Below are 8,747 nucleotides of genomic sequence, written 5' to 3'. Positions count from 1 at the left end.
AATCAGACCAAAAAAGAAAAGAAAGTGTCAGAATAAAATAAAATCAGATATTAGACAAGTTTATTCCATTGTAGATCCCTGATTAACATCGCTGGTCGCTGGTCACTGTTGGAGAATCTTCTACCAGGATAGCTATGATTTTTACTGGTTTAACTTACTCTGCCCTCTTCCCACCCCCTCAAAGACTTCAGAAGCCGAGAGGTTGGGAAATCTACCTCCAGGGGTAAAAGAAGGGATGCAGGAACAGAAAGGTGATGTCGCTACTCTTTCTTTCATTTCTAAAGGCCCAGTCCTATTAGGGGAAGGAGTTTCGCTGACAACCCAAGAGAACATGGCTTGAATAAATCAGCTGCTCTGCGAGAGAGATAGGTGGTCTCCTTCTGTATTACTTACTGACTCTGAAAACCCACTGCAGACTCAGCAATGGTTCAGTTCTGACTCTACGGTACTCAACAACAGCAGTTCCATTAGTGAGAAATTTGAAAGTCTTACAGTCCACCATTCTCCCTTTTAAAACATGGTCCTCTCAATCCAATAGTTCTCAACCTCATGGAGTATGAATGATGAACTCTACTGCACCTATGTAAATTCACAGATTCCCCAATAAAATCAGGTGCCAGGTTTTACAATTTTTAGTTATATCTCAAACGCATGTGTTTTGAGTCCACTACCCACTCTGTGGAAGAGTTGTGACAATCTCTTCTTACGCAATCTACAAACTCTGAAAAGACACAAGAGGATCAGTTATGAATTGGTTCTGACACTATGGTAATTAATTGAGTTGATGTCTTTGGGCACGGAAAGATTTTGGCACTCTTTACTCAAAACTGAAGGGTTGCTTTTTTAACTTTAATTTTCACGAAACAGCCAGCCTACTATTCCAAGAATGACAACAACAAAAACATCCCTGAAGAGACTTTCTCTTTCCAGCTTGTTGAAAGACTGGCATTGTTATATATACAATTCTTCCTTCTTGGGCATCTTGTGAACACAATGTAAGCCTGGCTGCCTGCTTCCAGTCTGCTCCTCCTGCATGCCCCCGTGTTGAGGAAGAGTATCTCTGGGCACAGGTGACCTGGGAATCAGAGTGGGCTCTTCTTTTCCGCCTCCCCACCACATCTAAGCAACTAGCAAGCTGTGAAATTTCTACTTCCCATGCATCAGTTGACTCCCTCCGCTTTCTTCCATTCCCCTCCCACTTGCTATGTGCTGTCAAGTGGGTTTAAGCTCATAGTGGATCTCTCTGCAGGTTTCCAGAGGCTATAAATCACATGAGAAGAGACTGTCCATCTTTCTCTCATGGAGCTCATGGTAGATTCAAACTGCTTGTCTTTGAGAAATCAATCATTAGGCATTTCCGAGTGTTCTGACTTGATACACCGTTCACTGCGAAGTACTTGCATGGATGAGTCTTCTGGTTCTTGGAAAACCAATGCCATGGCTTCCAACAACACAGTCCAACAACCTGACAGATGAATGATACATGTAGTTCATAATCCCACTTAAGCTTCTATTTCTGATGACCCCAGTCTCGTTAAAACATTCTTGCTCTGGTTCTGCCACAGCACACCACATTCTATGCTTATTTAGACACCTTTCCTGTCCATTGACACTGAACTTCTGAGTTGAGTTTTCTGTACCCGCACTGTCATATTCCCAGAGGTTTGAACAGTGTCCAGGGCCTAATAAGCATCTAATACACATTTTAATAGCAAACACATCAGTTTAATTAATCTTAGAAGAAAGAATGGTTTAAGGGAGAGGATTTTCAATGGGAGGCAAAAAGATGTGAATCTTGTTAGCATTTCTCACTCACTGTATCATTTTTAAAGGAGTCCTGGTGGTGTAGTCTATACACTTTGAGTAGCACTGCTAGCCCAAAGATAACACTTCTCAGGTAGTTCAGAATCTCCAGCAGCTCCTCAGAGAGCAATGGGTCATCATCTTACATGCCACTTACAGGTTTGGAAAACTAATGGAGGGTCACCTGTGAATCAGTTCAGTCTGGTGGTGGTCTTCTTTTTCACTTCACTATAGCTGAGCAGCCAACAAACTCTGTCATTTCTTGTAGTCTACAGACAGTTGTACTGCTTGCCCTCTCTGGCAATTCAAATTCACCAGCAGCTTCTGGGAAGAAAGATGGACGATCTCCTTCCATGTAATTTACAACCTCTGGAAAACTACTGGAGGGTCCCTTATGAGTCTGTTTCCATTTGATGCCAATGATTTATCAGTTTATCAGTGGTTGAGATTTATCAATTGACAAGTTGATAGGTGTTCAATGGTGAATGGAAGGGACGCAGTTCTCCTCATAAAGATGACGGCTCCTCTGGTAAAGATTTATCCAATGAAGAGTTCTTATGAGTTGAAACCAACTTCATGACAGTGGGCTTATGGGGTTTGAAAATCATGTCTATGTCTGACTCTACACCAATTTTCTTTGTCAGATGAGAGAACTTGCCCTGTTGTTGTTGTTTGTTGTTATGTGCCGTCGAGTCGCTTGCAACTCATAGCAACCCTATGTACAATAGCCCCAAACCCTGCTCTATCCTGTGCCAATTGCACTGCCTCTGACACACCCATCCCGATTACTCCAGTCACTGAATCAATCCACCTCATAGAGAGTCTTCCCCTCTTGTGCCATCCCTTCACCCTCCCAAACATGATGTCCCTCTCCAAGGACCTGTCTCTCCTTACAACATGTCCAAATTATGTGAGACGAAGCCCCAGAATCCTTGCCACCAAGGAGCAGCCTGGTTTAACCCTCTCCAGGATGAATCTGTTTGTTTTCTTGGCAGTCCATGGAACTTCAATACTCTTCTCCAACATCAAAGTTCAAAGGGATCAATTCTCCTTCTATCCTCCCTAGTCATTGTCCAACTCTCTGATGCATAACAAGTGATTGCAAAGACCATAGCCTGTATCAGATGCACCTTAGTCTCAAGAGGGACACCAATGCCCTTCAGTACCCTGGAAAGGTCTCTAAAAGCAGACTTTCCCATCACAATATGTTTTTTTGATTTTCAGGCTACTGGTGCCAGGAGAGCCGACCATAGATCCAAGCCAACTAAAGTTGTTAACAGTCTCAATCTCTTCACCATCCATCCTGATGCTGCCAGTTGGTCTAATGGTGAGAATCTTTGTCTTCTTGACACTGAGCCTCAATCCATACTGAAAGCTGCAGTCCTTAACCCTCTGCAGGAAGTATTTCAGATCCTCCTCAGTTTCAGCAAGCAGGGTTGTGTCATCTGCATAACGCAGATTGTTAATAGACCTTCCACCAATCCTGATGCCACATTTCTCGTCATAGAGCCCAGCCTCCCAGATAATCTGGTCTGCATACAGGTTGAAAAAGTGTGGAGATAGAACATATCCCTGACATACATCTTTCCCAATTTTGAACCATGCAGTGTTTCCTTGCTCTGTTCTGAGGAGTGCCTCTTGGTCCAAGTATAAGTTTCTCATTAGCACGATCAAGTGTTCTGGGATTCCCATTCTTCTCAGAGTCAGCCACAGTTTGTTATGATTCAAATGCCTTTGCATAATCAATGAAACACAGATTCCTCTGGTATTCCCTGCTTTCAGCTAAGATCCATCTAACATTAGCTACAATATCCCTAGTACTACGACCCCTTCTAAACCCAGCCTGGACTTCTGGCAATTCTCTGCTGATGTGCTGTTCCAGTCATTTTTTAGATAATCTTCAGTAGAATCTTGCTTGCATGTGAAGTCAATGATATTGTTCTATAGTTTCCACACTCTGTTGGGCCACCCTTCTTTGGGATGGGAACAAATATAGATCTCATCCAGTCAGTTGGCCAAGTGCTTTTCTCCAGATTTCTTGGCACAACTTGGTGAGCACATCCAGGGAAACATCTGTTAGCTGAAATGCATCAATTGGTATACCATCTATTCCTGGGGCCTTATTTTTTGCTTTTTCCTTCAAAGCAGTTTGAATTTCTTCCTTCATCACCATAGGCTCTTGCTCATATGTTATTTTCTTTAATTCTTCTGTGTCTGCCAATTCCTTTTCATACAGTGACTCAGTAGCCCTGCTGTTAGATAATATGTTCTAGTTGTGTTGTCCTAACAGAGGGAGTGCTCATCAGTACTTTTCTATTAACTTTCATCTTTTCTATCTGCGACCCTAACAGCCCTAGGCACAAATGTGAATGGCAAGCAGGCATCTTGGAATATGGAAACATGCATTTGAAGGCTTCTGCATGTGATGACTGGTTAGGCTAACTGAATTTCCAAGACACTTGAATTGAAATAATGGACCCAGAGGCAAAATTATACAGCAAGAATAATGTTGCAAGCTGATAACAGCAACTCTCTGATCCGAGGATAATGTCCTTTCTCTCAGAAAGCCATATTTCCACCACTAACATTCAGAGAGCTGCTTATCTGGACTTCATGTTATTGGGCTAGATGTGGGGTGTACACTAGCATCACTATTTGTATTGACTTTTCCACTCTTAGCAAATGCATTTAGAAAGCTATTCCATTCCTGTAAAGCAAAATATACATTTATTTTTTTAACATAGTGCAATTTTTAAAAATGGCAAATCCTAAACTACTGACCTTAAGAGAAATTCAATAAATCATTAAAATGCTGCTGCCTGCGAGCTGGTTATGACTAATTCCTCAGATTCGGCATTATCAGATGCATTAGGACTTCGGTCACCCTTCACAACCACTGCAGGCTGTGCAGCCTCCCGCTGAATGCAAGCCTCTGTATCAGGACGATAGGACTCTCTTTTGGTGCTAAATGCATTATTTATGCGTTTATTCTGTGGAGTGCAGGGAGTGGAAGCCAGGTCACAGGCTCTTCTGCAGCAACTGGGAAGAGCCATGCACATTTGTAGAGATGAGCTCTTGCTTGGCCTTGGAGGGGCCACTTCAAAATTCCTCCTCATCCAGACACACACCTTTTCCTGCTGGACTTAAGGCCTTTCACGTGAGACAAGAATAGATGGGTTAGCTTCATTCTCAGGTTAATCTCATTTTGGAGTGAGTGTGAAGCTGCGATAAACACTTTTGTTGATTTTTCTTTTTTCTTTTTGTTGACCATGATTTTAAAATGCCAGCCTCTTAACCTAAAAAGAAACAAATCACCTCTGCTTTTCACAATTCAAATGATCTGGATAAATTGAAGATAAAAATAAAATGTCTTCCCAAGCTGCCTTTACTCCCCACCCAGATGCCTGCATACACTTTCTTAATTTTTCTGCTTTCTTTTTGAGATCATATAAAAATATGTTGTCATGTTCTTTTGAGTCAGACCAACGCATAGCTGACCCTCCAGAGGGTTTGCAGGGACTATAAATCATATGGGAGGTAAATGTCCATCTATTTCCCTTGGAGCTGCTGGTGGATTTAAAGTACTTGCCTTTGGATTGACAGAGGAATGTTGCAGTAATTCCTTACCCCCAAAGGCAGACATAGAAGAGTGTTCTTTTCTTGTCTTCATTGACTAAAGAAACTTAAACTTTATAGAGTATGTTTATACTGTATAATAAAGAAGTTTATACATAAAACGGGGAGCTCTGGTGGCCTAATGATAAGAAGTTATGCTGCCAACCCAAATGCACATGGTTTGAACTCACCAGCTGCTTTGAGGGAGAAAGATGGGCAGTCTCCCCCCGTGCTGTTTACAGCCTGTAAAAATCCACTGGAGGGCCATCTGTGAGTTGAGCCCAACTCAACAGTAGACAAAATTACAATATACAATGCAACAGTGTGTTATAGACAGCATATTTATACTATACTATATGACTGGCATGGGCATCTCCATCATCTTGTCTCAGCAACTCTGAGAGACTTGTGCTCTGCACTTTGGGGCTGGCTTTGTGTTTCATGGTGGATGTCTGTGTTTGCCCCTTTTGCACGCACTCCAGTGTTGTCTCTCCAACTAGGTTTCAAGGCAAAAGCCTCCATCATCTACTCTCTTCTCCTATGCTTAACAAACAGTAATTGATCTTTTAGAGATATTTTTCATCTAAGGGCTGAATTTCAGTTTAATTTAAACTGACTCCTCTTTGTAGACACATGTTTTGGAGCCATGCATTTTGTGTTCCTCAACCCCTAATCAATTACCACACCTACTTGTGTACCATCTTATACAAAAAATGTTTGCTAAGACTTCATTTTACCAGCTGGCACTAGAGCACCTGCACAATCACCCAGAAGCCCTGGAAGCTCTGGCTATCCTGCAGTGCTCACCATCTCCATCTCACTGACCGGTCCAACTTCGTTGACATTGCTGATGCCCAGGTAATGTGCTCTTTTTTGTGACCTGTAGGTTCTATGCCCTTGCAGGGAGTGTAGGGAACTTCCCTACATTAGGTAGAGCCTCTGAGGAAAATCAAGTTAAAGTTTTGTGATAGGAAGATCTACAGATATGATACTTTTAGAAGAAGTGTTATAGATTTAGTTGCTGTTGTTGTTATGTGCCATCCAATCATTTGCAACTCATAGCAACCCTATGTACAAGAGCTCTAAATGCCATTCTATCCTGTGCCAACCTCACTGTCTCAAACACATTTATCCCCACCACTCCACTCACAGAATTGATCCATCTTATCAAGGGTCTTCCTCTCCACTCTCACAAACATGATGTCCCTCTCCAAGGACTGATCCCTCCTTACAACATGCCCAAAGTATGTCAGATGAAGCTTCAGAATCCTTGACTCCAGGGAACATTCTGGCTTCACCCTCTCTAGGACAAACCTGTTTGTTCTCCTAGCAGTCCATGGTATATTCAACACTCTTCTCTAGCACCACAACTCAAAGGCATCAATTCTCTTTCTGTCATCCCTATTCACTGTCCAACTCTCCAATACATAGCACATAATTGCAAAGACTATAGCCTGGATTAGGCGCACCTTAGTCTCCAACTTGACCTCATTGTACTTCAGTACTCTTGAGGGGTCCCTCACAGCTGACTTTCCCAATGCAATTCGTCTCCTGATTTCCTGGCTGCTGTTACCAAAAGTGTTGACTGTGGAGCCAAGGAAACTAAAACTGTTAACTATCTCAATCTCTTCACCATCCATACTGATGCTGCCAATTGGCCCAGTGGTGAGAATCTTTGTTTTCTTGATATTGAGCTTCAACCCATATTGAAGGCTGCAGTCCTTGACCTTCTGCAGCAAGCCCTTCAGGTCGTCCTCAGTTTCAGTTAGCTTACTATATTTTCTTCCTTTTGGGGGACTTGATGTGTCAGGAAATGTAAGGGAGTGTGTTGAAGTTACTATCTTGAAATAAAAGCAGCTAAGATGTGACCAGTGAAAGTTTGCTACCACTTCTTTGAGCTTGTGAAACACTTTATAGTTACTCACCATCATCCAGATAGAACATACGTTTTAGACTTTGGTATTTCAAGGGATTGTACATGATATCCATAGAATGCTTCTCTCTTTTTTGAACTATATTTTATCACTGTGTAACAGTTCAGCATGAAAGCATGGATATGTTCTTTTGTTCAACACATATGTTTGGAGCACAGCCTCTGTTTAAGGACTGATTTAAGCTGAGTAGGTGACACACTTCCGTAATAGCTTGTTTCCAGAAACCCTATGAACTTGGAGAGAAGATGAGAGACACCCAAGCATTGAGGACTCACCTTCATAAGGTCGCTATGAGTTGCCTGCGACTTAATGGCACTTAACAACAATAACATCAACATAGAGAGATCAGCTGGCCTAGTGAACAGAAGGTGATGCTACCAAGCCAAAGGTGGGTGACTTTTAATCTGCAGCCCTCGGCCCTGTCTTTCTTTTTTTTTTTTTTTGTTCACACATTCCTCTAGGTCGTTTAGCCCTGGTGTACAAGTTGTTGTACAGCGGTCACTTGTGGTTGCTGTGAGGCTGAACACTGTGACACGGATGTGTCAAATGCGTTAATGGCTGGTTACCCAATGTGGATAGAGAGTGGGGTGGATCTCCCCGATTAAAACAAGCTTGGAAGGAGGAGTGGCATCCACTTTGTAATAGCTTGCCTCCGGAAACCCAATGAACCTGGAGGGAGAATGAGAGACACCCAAGCAATGAGGACTCTCCTTCATAGGGTCACTATGAGTCACCTGCGACTCGATGGCACTTAACAACTTGCGGAGCCAAGTTATCTGTGCAACCTAAGTAAAGCAGACAATTAGATAATTACCCAGATAATTCAGTCAAAGGAGAGAGTTTTGCTGGAGGACTCCAGTGATAGTGGCTCCAGAGACCTTGCTTAGAAAGGAACATCCCCCCCACCTTTTATGAAAAATGTTTCAAAGATATGTGGGATGAACCCTCCTGGGAATGAGGTAGATTTTCTGGGTAGGTGTGAATGTTTCTAAAAGCTTTCAAAGCTCATTGTGAGAGTCACTTTCTCTGTATGAGAATTTTTTACAGACCAAGACAATGTTGGAGGTTGGGAAGGCAGTGATGCACAAAAACCTACAAAGTCCAGTCCTCATAAAGCTTAGATTCTATGGCTTCATTCTAGATGTTAGTCATACAGACATTAATCAAACTACAGGGCAAACTGGTGGCTATCAGGTCAATTCTGACTCCTGGTGACCCTTTCTGTGTCAGAGTAATGTATGTGTCACTGTCAGTGTGTCAGAGTAAAGACGTATTCCATAGAGTTTTCAATGATGGATTTTGAATTTTTTTAAAGTACATCAGTAAGACTATACTCCGAGGAATTATCAGAGACACAGATGGAAGCTACAAGAGAAGAAGGGCTACAGAAGAGAA

General features: G+C 42.3%; 1 pseudogene; it reads left to right on the top strand.

Moving 5' to 3' along the window:
* The window catches only part of LOC102865952, a 17,656-nt pseudogene extending 11,326 nt beyond the window's left edge, over positions 1-6,330 (top strand).
* Positions 6,331-8,747: the final 2,417 nt, after the last annotated feature.

Source organism: Elephantulus edwardii, unplaced genomic scaffold (genome assembly GCF_000299155.1).
Source record: "Elephantulus edwardii isolate Elephantulus edwardi_28Jun2011 unplaced genomic scaffold, EleEdw1.0 scaffold00112, whole genome shotgun sequence".
Taxonomy (NCBI): domain Eukaryota; kingdom Metazoa; phylum Chordata; class Mammalia; order Macroscelidea; family Macroscelididae; genus Elephantulus; species Elephantulus edwardii.
Note: the sequence above shows the minus strand (reverse complement) of the source record. Positions and strands in the feature narration are given on the sequence as shown.